This window comes from Rhynchophorus ferrugineus, unplaced genomic scaffold (assembly GCF_030347505.1).
Source record: "Rhynchophorus ferrugineus isolate W39M unplaced genomic scaffold, kcgeb_rfMv2 rfM9, whole genome shotgun sequence".
NCBI lineage: Eukaryota > Metazoa > Arthropoda > Insecta > Coleoptera > Curculionidae > Rhynchophorus > Rhynchophorus ferrugineus.
The window spans coordinates 13,570,527-13,588,186 of NW_027472588.1; the positions used below are offsets into that span (position 1 = coordinate 13,570,527).

General features: G+C 31.3%; 1 protein-coding gene across 9 annotated transcripts in view; it reads left to right on the top strand.

Moving 5' to 3' along the window:
• LOC143202292 (uncharacterized) overlaps positions 1-17,660 on the top strand; it is a 157,834-nt gene that overhangs the window by 127,116 nt on the left and 13,058 nt on the right. Inside the window, exon 1 of one of the 9 annotated variants that reach the window (XM_076413724.1) lies at positions 2,194-2,376. The exons of 6 other annotated variants lie outside the window; for them this stretch is intronic. The gene's annotated coding sequence lies outside the window, so the exon portion shown is untranslated. Of the gene's footprint in view, positions 1-2,193; positions 2,640-17,660 lie in introns of those variants that run through there. 2 more of the 9 variants (XM_076413715.1, XM_076413717.1) reach the window with 2 other exon arrangements.

Sequence of the window (17,660 nt, forward strand, 5' to 3'; positions counted from 1 at the left end):
GACTGGTTGTCTTCTGAAATGGGTCTTGGATTAACGGCAAAGACCATGGTTGGTAGCTGGAAACAAAAATACTTGAATTTCTATCGTGAATAAATAAAGAGTATATATACATTAGACTTCCGATAATGTAAACACTCATTAACGGAAAAATTTCGTTAATTGTAGTAATGGAAACAACTCTTGTTCGATGATGTAAACAGTCCTTGGAAACTGGACGCATGAAGGTCAGTTGTCGATTTAACAGGGGAATCACATGTTTCTTTGGGAATTCTGCAAACTGTTATAAAGTACCCACACATTAGTTCAGTCGTGTGAAGGTTTAAATACTTTTGATTTTTGAATTTAAGTTAGTACATCCATATCTATATAGACTAAATTGATTTAAGTGTACGATTGACACAGTTAACAAAAGATATGAAGCAATCGAAGGCAAGAATTGGTAAAATTAAGCGTTTGAAAATTCAGATTTTATAAAGAATCAACAAAATATTCGGAGCCTCGGGAAACAAAAAAGTTTCAAAGATGTAAAAGCGCAAACATTGAGAATCCCCTTTATAATTGGTTTTTAAAATAACGAAAAAACCATGTCCCCATTAGTCGCAACTGTTAAATAAAAAACTTAAAGACTCGTAACTAGAGTTTCGTAGCTTGTGACGGCTGTCTATAATAATTTAAAATAAGATATATCATACCACTGCTGTCTATATATGGTGGAAAATTATCAGCACAATCACAGAATTAATAAAACCATTTAACGAAAAAAATATGGAAATAATTACTGAAGTGAAGTTAAGATGAGAACAAATTTACAGCGCGCATGAAATTAGTCTGTATTGGGAATTATTACCAAAAACAAATACTTCAATCATTTGAAAAATGTGCTCGGGGTATAAGACCAGAAAAACCATAAATAACGTTTTTAGCTTGCTAAAATTTAGTCAATGATAAGCGGCAAAGCAAAATATCCTCGCTCATTTAAAAACTTTAATATCCTAGTTGATTATGAATGTTGAGTGTGAGGTGCTTTCACATACGCTTTGTCCCTCAGCTAAGATTATTTTTAGTAATTGCAAAAGTTCTGTTCATAATTTAAAGATGGTAAAATATTTTCTAATAGTACGCAACCTTCCAATAAAATGGTTGTTAGATAATGCATCCAGTAGTTCTCTAGAACAGCAATTAAAAAATTTATAAGAAAGAAATGTTTCACGTTTTCAAACACAGTCCTAGTCCATGGATTCTCAGCACTTGAATCATAATTCAAGATATAGGGCCACCAAAGGCGTATTGCAGTAACTCGTTTTTTAGCTGTAGACTATTGGAATCTGCATATTCAAAAGTTCTTGGCAACCTGTCACACGAAGGTATAATCGATGCTCAGAAACAATTTTTATAATAACCATAAGCTGTCCAGGCGTAATAACTACGACGGACTTATATCCCTGTGTCCGTTTATTTAGGGCTGACTATCCAGCCGTGAATGGTGAACGAGTGAGACGGGTTGGTCCGTTTTCTAATAGATAAGAGCCCTTCCTGCCGCTTTGTTCAATAATAGTTTCTTCTTGTAGTATTAATCGTTTCTTTTAATAAAATGTTGAACGTATTAAATCACCTTCGTTAATGTATGCATTTATAGTAAAATGCATTTGGTTTAAATCAGTTCACATTAACGAGCGCTGGTTGTGTTTAAACTAGGGGTATTAATATCGATACTTTTATATATCGGAGAAAGAAAATCGATATGTTACAAAAAATATATCGGTATTTTTCAAAGAAAGTAAAAATATTGATATATCGGCCCAAAAAAACTTGGAAAATTAATTACCAATTTTAAAGGTTTATTAAATATAATTAAATGGTTTTTTATAGTGGTTAAAAAATATACTTAATGAAAAAAACCAATTAATTTCGATACATATCGAGAATTATGTTTAATAAATCAATACTGAAGTATTTTACATGTTTATGACCATCCCTCGAAAATCTATGAACGATTCCAGATAAGTTCTCATTTGTTCTTTTTCTAACCGTTTATCTTATACGTCTCCGTCCATTTCTTATCTAAATTCAACACTAACACACCCTGAACTGGTATATTAACAATGCATTTTAGTTACATCGATCTAGCGCCGATAATATATTATCAATATATTTATCGGTACCGCGTCGAACAGGGCGCCCGAACGTCCTATCAGTAGTGTTTCGTCGCCAGTCCCAGGTGCTCGATCGACACAATAACCCGCCCACCCCCTCGACAGGAAACCTGGAGGAAAAAGCGCCGCGGTGTCGTCAGCTTAGCGCATTTCTCTTTTCCTGTGCGCGAGTTATCTTGTTCGGGGCCCCAGCTGCATCGACTCAGCATCGCTACAAAAAAAGGTACACAGGCGTGACTTAAGTCGATTTTGCGTCGTTTTCATCCTCTCGCTACAGTCATCTGTTGGATGCCGACGCCGCGTCGACCAATAGACGACAAGTTCAGTGCCAGTGTTTGTGTTTTGTGCTTTTTTTTCTCTTGCATCATACGGGTCGTCCTGGGCTTGCTTTTTTTATGTTGTGTTTGTCCCCTGGGTTCTGGTGTGTGTCTCGATCTTGTTGTGATATGTCTAGGATTAGGCAAATGTTGGCTACTTATACTAGTGGTAAGATATATTATTAATCAATCATTCATAAAAGTTAATATGTTAATTGTTATATTTCAAACTAATTTAGGATGCGGTATTTTTTAATATTATTAATAATGTATTAACTTACAATGTATCTCTAAAGTGACTTAAAGACTCATTGGACCTTAATAAAATTCTTTAATAAAATAAAATATAATAAACATTAGTAGCACTTTTCAGTGATTTTACCATTTAGTCCATTTTACTACACAACTACACAAAATCATTCGGTTTTGTTATCTTGAGTCTCCTAGTTCAGTAGTATCCAAAAGTGGCAGAACTTCGGTGTTAAGAAGGTTTCTGTGTAAGCAATTGTTCCTACGGTATCTGGGTGCATCCACAATATTTCTCAAAACTTTGTTTTGAAATACTTGTATTATGTTGATGTCACAGAACATCCTCATTACTTTATTCCATTGGCTCATATAGGTTTTAGTGTTTGCTTTTCAGTACATTAGCAACTTATTATATACGAATAATTTAGATCTTCAATAGTTTTTTTGGATTTTTTATTTTTTTAGATTTAATTTAATCGAATCTTTTTTTAATTTTGATATGATTCTTCCAACGAAGTTTTGCGTCAAGATTCATTCCAAGATATTTATCGTTGTTTTTCTATGTATACATATATTTTAAAGTCTCCATTTTAACAAAGAGGGTTTATCTAGACTGGAGCTATTGTTTAACGTAGGCTCCGAACCACAGTTTTCAGTATTAAGTTTACCGACTGGCTAGTGACCCACTTAAAGACTATCCCAGAAGACATCCGATCTTAACCAGCCTGGTTACTAGCGCGACCTGGATGGTTATTTCTTGTTGGATTTTCCACTATATGACATCTACGATTACATTAAACAGAAAGTGGGCCAGCAGGATTCGAACCCACGACTATCGCAACAATAATCCTGTCAACTTAACCACTGCGCCACCAAACAAGCTTATCGTTGGTACTGTGTACGCTAGAAGTGTTATTCATATTTATTGGTATATGAAGAGTTTGGTTGTAAATAAATTCACTATCCACTTTCGTTGACTTTTATTATCCATATCTGGATTCACTTATTTATATTTGCGTATTGCAGCTTTCTAGTTGCTTCCATCGCGGCATCATTACCAAATGTAGCCACAACATTTTTTATTTGCCGTATGTCATATGTATAGAGTAGGTAAAGAATATGTCCCAAGAACACTGTCTTGCGGTACACCTTCTTTTGTTTCTTTCGTTGTTGAGTAAATTTAAGTCGCTTGTTTAACTCTAAACATTCTGACTGATATGTAAGAGTTTTACTGCTCAATATATGCCAGACTTGGAAGGCTTGCATTACGTCCAAGAATACAGCTAAGAACACTTTTTTCTCTTTACAGGCTTTTTTAATAATATTTGTGATTGTATCTATGGGGGCCAATTGTTGAATGTTTGTTCATACATGCAAACTGGTGTGCAAGTTAAAAAGCGGTAATAGAACATCTAGGTATTCCCATTGGACTCTTTCGCCCTTCCAATTTTTGTTTCCATTAAGTCAACTAAAATTTAGGGAAGATGGAAAATGAAAGTGAAACATTATTCATTGAACTTTTTCATCTGCTTCAAATGAAGGTCTTTTAATATTAAGTCATAAGTTACTTACGACTTTTCGGTATTTTATTTTTCGTCGAGCTTAATTTATTTATTTAGGTATTTTATGAAAGATTATGCATATTTCCACTGTGATGGTGACATGAAAAAATATGAGGTTTTTTAGAGAATTTTAGACTACAAGGTGGCAATTTTCGAAACCATATAATTTTTAATATTGATTAGAAAAATATAGGAATAGAGAAAAATTTTGTTGTTAAAATATGTTTGAATGTGAAGTTTTTGTTCCAAACAGTATATCAACTGAATAAACGTTACCTGAACCATTGTGTTGGTGCTATTTTATTTGTCATAGACCACCCAAATAAAAAATAATGCTCTCTTTCTTATATACAAAGTAAGATCATCCTTATGATAATATAGTTCTATAGATAATTGTTTAAGCATCTGTAGTTGGTTGGCTTAATATAACTCTGTTTGAAGCGATTCTGCAACAACTAACATATGCTCTAGGACTTTAGCCATTAGCCATTAAAGTAAAGTGTTTGTGTACGTTAAATAATTGTTTAGTTCCAATTAGTGTTAGGAGCAAATAATTTGTAGGTGATAAATATAGAAGCGTTTTGAACTCATTCGCCTTGGTTTTAGTAACAAACCCGTATCAGGTCATCAGCCACTGAAACACTTTCGACTATAATGAGCAGAAACTTGGAATTATCAAGGGCTGTGAAGCTAGTATAACGGTATTTGTTTAATTAAAATAGGAGAATTGTATTTTAATGATCAACGTTACTTTGATTATGATCAATAGTTTATTAATAATAGGTCCATTAAATGTTTTACTATTCATTCATGTGGAACTAAAGTATCGAGCTTTTTTGGTATCGAGTCTTACGTAAATAGTTCAAAACAGTTTTATAGTCGATGTTCAGTTCTATAGCGATACATCGGTCTACATAGATATATTTATTAGGAAAAACTGAACCATTATAAACCATTATAGAGTATTTCAGATTTGCATCATGCATTTGCATGATATGTTTTTTCATTATTGAGTAATATTTTAAAGGTTTGGCAGCCGCAATAATAATGTATTATTGTTAAAATATTAGTATGTAAAAAAAATTAATGAGGATAGAACTAATAACTATATATCGAAACAGTGTCTTCACGCCCTGCTATTGTGTGCGTGTATTGCTGAAAGTTCAGGAATGATAATTCAAAAGCGTGGTAAATTAATATTTATTTTCAATACATAATGAGGAGAGTTCGTTGAATATTATTATTGATGTATGCTGATTTTTCGAACAAACTAATTTTCATTTTTATGGCATTGTTAACAGTATAATTTGTTGCATTAAGTGCCGAGATAGCTAAATAACTTAAATACATAAGAATATTTGGGGTATTATCGCACCATCCTTCTACGAAACTAGGTGTGTGCAAGAATTAAATAAGAATTACATGATAATACACATATGTACAAAATAACTAATAAGACATGTTAATCTGGATGTATTTTACTATTACTCTTTCAATTGCAACATCTCTTTCAAAGACAGATACAAGGCGAATTAAATTGAAATAAATTTGAAAAAATATATAGTGGATTAGGCTTTATTTAAAAAACTACTCTTTTGGGGCCACAATATTATTTAATGGGCTTCATGACAGTAACAACGAATAACAAAAGCATAAATAATAATTATAAATAGTAAAATTCTAAAGACTATTCGTTTTTTATTGTGTAAAATTAAAAACTAATATAGTTACTATTAATTTTTTTTCTTCTACGTCTAAGTCTCCTTTTACCAACTAGGGGTTTATCTGAGCAGGACCTACAGTTTAAGCGAGTCAGCAACTTATAAATCATACTAGGTGGTGTACGTTATTCGTAAATATTGTAACCTTTTGATAAAATGACACGGTTCAATCAAATATTTATCAATTAATCTGTGGCCTGGCCAATTACTTTATCAAACCATTTGGTATACAAGGCAGCAGATATTTATAGTAAGATAGATAAACACTTTATAGTATTATCTTTTTTATAGTAAATATTTGTTTTAGTTAATATTCCCTTAAATTTATTGAGACCATAAGGTGGTTCTGACACTACCAAAGGTTGTTTTCTTGCCTGGTTGCCACTCAAAACTTTGTGGGAATAAATCTTGGCTCCATAAATACTTTCAAAATCCACCACATTATGTTAAATACAATTTTCTCCATTTCTATTAATTGCATCAAAAATAAAGTTATTCGGTACTCATTAAGTACCCTGACAGTACGGTGGTTAAAGTGCAAAACAAAACAAATGAATCTAACCTAACCTTGAGATTTGGTCTCCAATATTATTAATCTATATATTATATTTACGAGACATGGGAAACATCAAGATAACTAAAATAAATGCATTCAAATGGTCTTGGCGTAGCCCACCATCGCACAATTTATATTAAATAATTATATCTCAAAATAATTGACATAATATATCACCATTGACTTGTAAACATACAAATTATCAAGTCTTTACCAGACCGTTACTTCACAAATAGATTTTAAACTTGAAAACCTCTATATTTTGCAGAAATTTCATTTAGTTTGGGATAATCCGGATATTTTTTCAAAGTCCAAAAATAGTTATCATGCCATCGTATTGTTGTTGGTGTTGATACGTTCAATAATACGTTTAGACAGAATAAGTACGTCGTTTACTTACTCAACATTTAATGATTTAAAATAAGACGCAATTATAACATTTCAGATGGGATCTCTTGGAGAGGGCAAGAACAATGCAGAGTCGCAAAAAATGCGAAGCAATAATAAATGCGCAGTTCATTTTTCATGTTTTGGCGTTTTTCTTTGTTGACTGTAATTTTACGTGATGTTATTTAAAACTTTTGGTTACATATTTATGAGCGTATATTTTTTGTAAGTCAATTTTTAGGTTTATTGTTCCATATAACTAATATTCGGATGCTATTTCTGTTGAAATGACGAATTTTATAAAAGGAAAATCATTTTATTTTTATCAGTGTTATGAGGCTACTATTAATGGTAATTCTGTAAAAAGGTGTCAATACTGACAATTGCATAAGTAATACATTTATTCATGTTGGAGTATCTGTTATTATACTATATATTACTAGTTTAAAATTCGTTGAAAACGTAACCAAAATTAAAATGAATGAATACAAATTATAATCTATTATAGATGTGATAACATTAATTTGATAGTTATCTAACACTGTTTAATAGGGTATGTTAAATTCGTATATATCTATATTAGTGTTACTAATAGTCTATTACTAATACTCTAGTATTTATTATAAAATGTGATGTATAAGCATATAGAGAAACTAAATGCAGGAAGGAAATACACCAATAATGTGTTTTGTTAGCCATTTAGTTTTGTTTCTGTTAATTATTTCAATATTTCCCTTAAAAGCTTTTATTTAAATAATTTTCAAGTTAGTGAGGAAAAAATAAATTTAAGCAACATAACAACTATCCATTGGAACAAGTTTAATCTTATTTTGAGTTAAGTTTTTCCATTTTCAATTCCATTAATTACTTTAAGAAGTGTTTTGATAAGAAAAACGTCGCATATCGTTAAGTGAGTTTAGTACTATATCAAGTGCAGGTAAATGTAAACAATAAAACCGTCAAATATAACCTAACTAACTTGAAATGTTATTTATTTTATATAGGTGTCATCGTTTCACTTGTTAACCAAATACCTACAACATCTTATTCAGTTCCAGGTAGTTAAACAATGTATACTGTCTATACATATCAAAGAATATGACGGATTATCTGCAACTCTTTCGCATTTGATATTATCTTAATTAAAATTGAGATAAATATATTAAAGTATTTGTTCATCGATGAATTGTGCTTGAAATATTTTATATAATTGATGCTATAAATACTTAAATAATTCATAGAATTCAAAAGTGGAGATTGTGCGCCTTTAAGTGATCATAATATATTTTTATACCTTAATGTGATTGATGTTAAACAAGTTCTCTTCTGATAATTTGAGATAAAAATTCCGGTTCGATTAAAGGAAATTGTATAAATAGCACGATTATATGAGTTATACGAAGTTTTATTTTCATTTTAATTCATGTAATTTGATGGCATCACGGAAGATGGAAAAACCAATCGAGGTTCAGCTTAACTTGAATATTGTATACAGCTTCATATTAAATATGAACAGAGCAGATCCTGATGAACCGACGAAATGAAGTTTAAATTAAATTCAAACATGATGAGTTGATGCTAGGATTGCAATTTCTGTTGAATATTCAATTAGTAAATTAGTCCTTAAACAAGAAGGAATATAATAACACAACGCTGTTATTTTTTATAACTTATAACATTATTTTGGTATGGTTTGCTATTATTCAATACATTTGATATAGTTTAAGTCCAAGTTGTTTTCGTTTAGAAACTATATGGGTCACCCAGGTTAGGTCCAGGTGCATACCAAGGTGGGCATGTTCTTCTACGCCGAGTGAATGCTACATTGGTAGGTTTTGTTACATTTGCTTTAATACGCGATGTCTTCAGCCACAGTTGTATTTTAAGAAGGTGTGTTGGAAGGTTCTCTGATGCTCTTATTAGATCTTCGTGAGATGCTAAGATAGCTGTGCGCTCTGAATATGTTGATAGAGTATGTAGGAGCCCAATGCACTGCCTTGCGGGTGAAATGTCTATCTGTCAGATAAAGTTTTAGTAACTGAAAATGTGGATAAGGGAGAAGTTCTTTAAGTTAACCTGCAAGCGTCTATGATACTTTATCAAAATCCTGAAATTTGTTCAGGAATGACGCCTAACAATATCTTTTGGCATTATTTATTTTAGTCCATATTTATTTTATTTACACACTTAAGTCAATGCACTTTGTATAGTCTCGTGCTTATTACGAAACTCAATTTGGTCTTTCTTTTTTCTATTATATTATTAAGCCCCTTATAATTTCTAAAAAAACTTTCAGGATTATCGGTAGTAAGCTTATAGGCCGATAGGACGTGAAATCTTCTTGTGTTTTTCCTGGTTTGAGAGTCATTACTATGATCAGATCAGATGAGTACGAATAAGCAAGTAAATCAAGTTCCATATGATTTAATCAGCGATAAATATTGGTAAAAATGTGAAGTTCCAATGCGAAAATAATTTTTGAGCAATTTAACTGTCACATTTGATGATTTTAACATTATTCCAAGAAAAATAACAGTTTTCTTTACGTTGATTGATATTGTTGTCAAACCAACACCATTATTTCTAAAATAGGGAAAAATTGTAGAAAATGAAGAATAGAATATATTTTGATTATTATATATTGTGACAATATTTTCAATTAAATGCCTTTTTAGGTGAAAAATGATCAGAATGCATACAACCCCTAATAACAACATGGCCATTAAAACCATAAGTTCATAAAGAGAAAAATGATTATTCTACTTGTCATATGTGGTCTCTGCTGATTCATTTCGGACTAATCCAATGAACAATTCTGCTTTTTTAAAGACACGCTTTAAAAAACATTAATGTTGTTTTCTTACTGCAACTCTATGTACTCCATTATCTCATAACAACACAATGAATCAACCTAAATAGTACTCTACACTATCAACATGTTTTTATTCGACTTTTCCTGCAACTTAAAGAATGTTCTTCAACAATTCAATTTTTGGTATAAAGTATCGTACATATACTTGTGAACAATGAATAATTATGATCAAATGATATGTCAGTGATTAATATTTTATGAATATTTATTTTTTAAACATAAATACGATTATTTCATCAATACCGAAATTAATATATGATTAAAATGTCACGAATTTTTTAAAAATTAATTTTACCTTTCGAATAGTCGATATTTTTTTATATTAGCAATATATTTCCACACCATATTTTTCAAAAAAAGAATAGGCAACAACAAAATAGGCAACAAAAATATGAAATGATTAACTCATAGTCAGTAGTTTTAAAACTTTTAATTAATTTAATTAAAAACACTAAAGTTAAAAACAGTCCTCGTATTATTTACGATATTTCAATTAACAAAACTTCCATCTTAGTAAAAAGAAAGTTAAACCTACGAGAACGCCTTATACCCTGAATAAAAGAGCCAGCCAACCTCATTGTACCAATAAAAAAAGTTACTTCTTGCGAAGCTTTCCTAAATTTAGTCGACCGTGTTTACGAGATAAGCAGAAGAAGAAGCTGAATAAGACCCAGAGCAAATAAACGGTCAAAACTGTCTGATTTATTTATATCCCGACGAAACAGACCTGATGTGTATTGAGAGCACTCTGTTATATTTTCATCTTGAAATTTTAACGGTTTTACGTCGATATTGGGTTAATGAAAATCCATCGAACGTGACACGACAGCGGGCCCTCTTGATGTGAATGGCGAATCGAATCCAACGAAATTTGAGGGAGTACATAACGTTTTTAAATACAGGCACAGTAAATATGTTTTTTATAGCCTACCGTAACCTATGTCTGTATATACTACGACTGGATGTAAACTATTTACACATGGCGTAAACATTCGTTCTTGGGAAACATGTGTTTTACCTTGAATTTTTTATGATATGGTGAAGGAGAGCTGGAGGCTTTATGGATATATATAGTTCTAAATCTGGTCGTAAATTTAGAACTAGTTGTTTGTATTAATACCTAATTTATCAGTGAAAGTTACAAGTAGAATTAATTTATTTTACAAAATTACATCGATACTTCGTTACAAAGTTGTTACAGATTAATATTTTTTTATATTAATATATTATTACTAGTAGTTGCCGACTAACTTACATTTTATTTCTAAAGTTACTTAAAACTAGGTACTTATCTAGTAATACTTATTGTCCCTTAATTACTTTCTAATAAAATAAAATAAATATAGGTTAATTAAGGTAAGTTAGGGTTAATAGCACTTTTTAGATATTTTGAGTCTGCGTCATAGTTCAGTGTTATACAAGAATTCTAGAGCTTGGGTGTTAACATGAAAGTGCAATCTTTCCTCATATATTTTTACCAAATTCGTAATTTCCTTTATAACAGTTGTTATAATCCGAATATCTCGATGTAAATAGGTGTTTCTATGGTATCTGGGTCCGTCCACAATATTTCTTCAGGATTTTATTCTTATGTACTTGTATTATGTTGATATCACTTCTCTCAAAACACCCCCATGACTAAATTTCATAGGTCTATATAGGTTTTAGTATTTGCTTGCACATCACCAACTTACTATATACAGATAATTTAAGTTTTCTTACAAACTGCTAATACATTTCTTTGTATTTTAATCCAATTTTTTTTCTAGATTTATTAAAGGTATTTAGCGTTGTTACTGGATGGAATAATAACATTATTTATATTTATTGGTACATGAACAGTTTGGCTCTAGCTGAATTCAATGTGCATTAAATTACTTTCGTTGACTTTTTTTCTCCGTGTTGCGTGTTGTAGTTTGTATAACAACTTTAAAGTCTAAATAATGATAATTTTTATAAATATAATTTTTGCGTGATATTTTATAACCTTCAAATATATATTATTTCTTAAAAATATATAATTTCTGTATAACATAAAAGGTTTCAGGGATAAAGTTTTTTTATATATATAAAAATATACGTATTATATGACGTCAGTGTATAACTAATAAATATTGTTTGGTATAGAAAAATCAAAATAATTTATTTAATCATTATTAAACGATAAAAACTGAAAAGAAAGTAGAGAACAAAAGCAAAGTATGTTTGCATCTAGGCTTATTGAAAAAATAACGATGTATTTATAAAATCTATAAAAACTAGCGTTGAGAACTATCGAAGGGAAATAACTATCGATTGTTTTGTAATTAACTACATTTTGCTATCGACCGTATCATTCGAGTACTAGCGAACTAGTTTCACTCGTGACTAGGTCATTCAAATATTTTATTTGTTACTATTTTCAGCTTCTACTACTTCATTCGACTAATTTTATACTGACTAGATTTATACTGTCTAGTTATATATGGGCTAGTTTTTAGCGTTCTGGCTCTATCGTCCTAGCTTGAGCTTAATTTTTAATGGTTTTATGTTTTGTTTATAATATATCTGTAATTAATGATATACACTAATATAACAGCATTTGGGAACTCTATTTTTCAATATATTTTATTAGGATAATAGGGCAAAGACAATAAAATTTTTATTGATAAATAGTAAAATATTTTTAATTGTATTTATGTTGCTTTGGCATCTATTATTTAATACTTTTTTGATTGAATTTTTGGGTCTATTAAATTTCGGTATCATTCAAACTCAAACTATTATTTGCATCTTAATACAACCCAGCAATTATCTATTTTCTATTTATTTAATTCTTTAAATTGCTATAAAAGCTTGCTTGCTAAAGTAGCAAGCAGCTAATTTTATTTTCTATATATCTCACCAGTTGAGAATGTCCTCTTCAACTAAACATTGAAAATTCTAAGCATTGAAGCTTTATTTTTTTCACATTTATAGAAATTATTTATTTCTTCATGAGAGTACGCATATGACTGCTTATCAAAGTACAATGTGACTTAAAAACACAAAATACGCAAAAGTTGTGGTTTTCTGTCTACAACTGAACCTGTTATGCTATTTGGGGAAGCTGCAGTGGTATTAATAACATTATCAGAAGTTGAACTACATGGAAATTTGTTTATGGCAACGATATAATAATTTTATTATATTCTTGACTTATTTCTGGACGATACCTTTGTTAGCAATTGTAAAAAGATGTTGTCACCCAGTAGCTCCAAATTATATTGATAATTACACGTAATTTTTATATATAACAAACGTGAAGCAACTTTTGTTATTGTGAATAAAGTGAATTAACAGGAATTTCGCGTGTTGAAAATATTGCGTTTTGAAGGGAAAAATACAGTTAAAGTAAAAACATGGTTTGATGCCGAGTTTCCGGACACTGCTCCAGGAAAATCAAGGATTGGTATGCTAGGTTTAGACGTGGTGAATACGCATTCATATTTGGGTATGAGAAAGTTCTGTGCAAAGTGGGTGCCGCGCAAGCTCACTTTTGGCCAAAAACAACGACGAGTTGGATGAATCATGGCTCCATCATTTCACTCCGAAGTCCAATCGACAGTCATCCGAGTGGACTGAACACGGTCAACCCGCTCCAAAGCATGGGAAATGCAACAATCGGCTGGCAAGGTTATGGCGTCTGTATTTTGCGATGCGCAGGGAATAATTTTAGTCGACTACCTTGAAAAGGGAAGGACGATCAACGACGATTACATAGCGTTTGAAGATCGAAAATCAGCCGCATTTTAAGAAAAAGAAAGTGCTGCTTCACCAAGACAATGCACCGTATTTCAAGTCAGTGAAAAGGATGGCAAAAATCCCTGAATTGGGTTTCGAATTGGTTCCTCATCCACCGTATTCACCAGATCTGGCCCCCAGCGACTATGTCCTGTTCTCAGATCTCAAGAGAATGCTCGATGGGAAGAAATTTTAGTCGAATGAAGAGGTGATCGCCGAAACTGAGGCCTATTTTGAAGCAAACTAGATATCGTACTACAAAAATGGTATCGAAAAGTTGGAGGGGCGCTATAGTCAGTGTATCATCTTTGAAGGGAATTATGTTGAATAAAAAAAAATTTGCCAAAGAAAAGTGTTTTACTATGGTAGACCGGGGACTCAGTTGACTTGTTACAAATATTAGGTAATTATCAGATTAGGTAATTATATATTATACTATCCCCAATACCATAATGATAAATGAGTGTTGGTTTTGGTCTTGCTAGAAAACCTAATTTGTTTCGAAGTCACAGGTTCTTTGTACTTTTACGTATTGTTTTCATTCAAGCTTATAGTGCACACCTATTTTTTTCGATAAATTTAAAATTTTATTGTCTTACAATATGTCTAGAGTCTGTCGATTAAGTGGGAATCTAATAATCAGTCCAAATATAAGAGCACCACATTATTATCAACATCTCTTATTGATCATATATCATATATCATATCCTATCATATATTAACCTATTGATAGTCGCATGAAAATCCCCATTTTATTTGTCCATTCTTAGTTCCATATAACTTAATCCATATTTGACGTGTAAAGAAAAAAAGTCATTTTATCTCACCACCCATCATCAACTATACAACCGATAGATCCCATAGGATCGATGTCGGTAGCGTTCAGTTTTGTGGTTTGCTTATTGGAACGCGTATCACTTAAATCCCCATTTCAACGGCCCCAAAAATAAACATCCGCTGTAAATATATGAAACAACACGTACTCTAAATCAAAACACATCCCGATATTTCGTCGATAAATACGCCCGAATGTACCGTATTCCGATGGTAAATACACTACATTGAAACAAGCGGTAGAAACACTTACAGTTCAGCATAGCTCGTTCCTGTACTGTTCAGTTATTAATAGCTTCATTTTATTTATTGATACTGAACGGATTTAATCTTTACTAGTGTTTGGTTCAATTTAGTTTCCCTTTTATATACAGAAATAAAGGAGGTCATTTTATATAATAACTATCAAAATATACTAGGGAATTACTCAGTGTAATATTTCGATATTCGACCACAACTTTTTAAATAACCATGTTTCTCCTGTAGTAGAGTAAACAACATATTTAAATTCATTTAATAAAAGTTCTAAAAATATAATAATTTTCATTATAAGATTATTAATTAATACGAGGGTCACTATATATATATTTCGGGAATAGGAAAAAAACAAAGAGTTAAGCTGCGAATATATTTTTATTGTTTTTCACAGTATTTGCCACGATGATCGATGTACTTTTGCATACGCTTAAACCAATTTTCAAAGCCATTTCAAATAAGGTATCTTCAAAACATGATTTTTGATTGCTTCAATAGCTTCTTCGGGCGATGAAAATCGTTGACCACGCAGTTTATTCTTCACAAATGGGGACAAAAAAAAGTCATTGGGTGTCAAATCAGGGCTGTACGGCGGATGAACCATCAATTCGATGTTTTGAGTGCTCAACTAGTCTCTTGTTTGAGTCGATATGTGAGAGCTCGCATTGTCATGATGAAGAACAATCCGGCGTCTCTTGTTTGTTTTTCTTATTTCACCGAAGACTTCTGGCGAACAAATGGTTGTGTACCAATCAGAATTTACTGTTCTACGATCCTCTGGAGTCACTGTTGTAATATAACCACTTTTCCCGAAGAAACAGGCCACCATTTTCTTTGAAGTTCTTCGTGCGCGAACAACTTTGTTGAATTTGGTTTATCTTGGAACGCCCATACAGTTGACTGCTGCTTACTTTCAGGCTTATACGAATATATCCATGATTCGTCAACTGTCACGATTTTATAAACGTCTTTCGAAGCACAGCGATTGAATTTCTTAAACATTTCTTTGCACTAATCGATACGAGTCTTTTTTGAGCGACTGTCAAATTGTGTGGGATCCAATGCGAACATAATTTCGCACAGCTAAGTGTTCATGTAAAATCGCACATATGCTGTTGGAACTAATGCTTACGGATGCCTCAATCTTACAGTAGGTGACATGACGATCTTACTTAATCATTTCGCACACAGCATCGATGTTTTCTGACACGACAGCCGATTTTGAACGACCTTCACGAAACTCGTCGAACAGCGAACTACGACCACGATTGAATTCACTAAACCAGCGATACACGGCTGTTTTTAATGGTGCTTCATCGCATTCTTGTTGTGATAATCCACGTCGAAAATCATAAAAAGTCATCGCACGAAAATGTTCACGATTCAGTTCCATTTTTTACCGAGACAAACAAAACAAATAGCATCTGTGTGATAAAATGTTCTGAGTACGTATATCGTCAAAAATGTCAAACTGTACCATGGAACTGCCAGATGGGCTCACATGACAACAGTGTTGCCAATTCTCGATATATAACTAGTAGCGCTCGTATAATAAAGGCCAACACTCACTAAACTTTCTTGAATGGCGTATAATTAAATCTAACGTCCATTAAATTTCAATAATCAAGAAGGTATTAATAAATTTAAATGACTACACTACCGAACATTATAACGTACATAAAGTATCATAAATAAGATTATTTTCAGAAGTGTAATAACTTCAGAGAATCTGATATAAGTATACATAATATTTCTTTAGTTTCATGTTATGGACATTAATATTGAATAATAAATGAAGTAATACGTGTTTTTATATTAAAATACTATAGAGACTCATACTTAACTTTAGCATGTATATTAAAACAATAATGAATACAATTTGACAAACATGAATTATTTAAACTGTTGATTTTTCAAAACTTAGATCTATAAAGTAACTAATCAAAAATCATTGACACAAAGTTCAGGCAATAAAATGTCATATAGTCAAATATGTTATAACACTAATCACCTTAAACACTCTAATGTATTCCATTTATGCCAATTATGTAGTTAATTTTATTTTAACTAATGCATATTTTCATTAATTCATTTATGTATTCATGTAGTCTTCATCTTTTATCGTTATTTTCACCTAAAATATATATTAAATAACAATAAATAGACCAAGATTATTAAAATAATAATTTCTTTAGATAAAATTTTAAATGAAATTGCATCCTTTTTTGCTTATTTATTCCACTCTTCGATCTCACTCTTGCAGATGGCTCATCTTTAATTTGCCTTCTATGGCTATCGCTTATCTACTGCTTTCTATTTTGTCTTGTGTCCCATGTAGCAACTTACAACTCATCAACAAATGTAATTAAAATTCTATCAAGCTATTTTATAATTATGAATATTTTTTGCAACATTCATTTTAACACTTGATATACAAATTATTACATACAATATACGTATTTATTACCTGCAATATTCGGTTAGTGTTTTTTTTCAAGAAGTGCATTTAGTAAAGAAGTTAATACCACTAAAATGTACAGAAAAATCTTAATAACCTTTAGGTTTGCCTCTAGTACAATTATATATTATGTCTTCAGAGCAATATCAATTACTTTCAATTCCTAAGCAAGAACAATTTTTCTTAGTTGTTCTCTATTCATCAGGTATCAAATTCTAAATGTCTTGTAAAACAAAGAGGACATATCTTTCTTGTTATTCTTGAATTTTGTTAATCTATGTTAGGATGAAATTTTCGCATTTGTCGGGTGTTTCTTTCACAGTTGTATATACCTTCCGATAAAGCTTAATTACTTAGGACACATTAATTAGTTTTCTCTTAAATAATGTAAAATATAGGGAGTTGTCCTCCAATTCAAAATTGCCGGCCGGAATTTTGCGGTACTACGTTGCCAGATTTTGACTATAAAAATTATGCGCTCGTAGTTGATTTACGTACAACAGAACCGATGAATAATCTACTGTATAAAAGTTC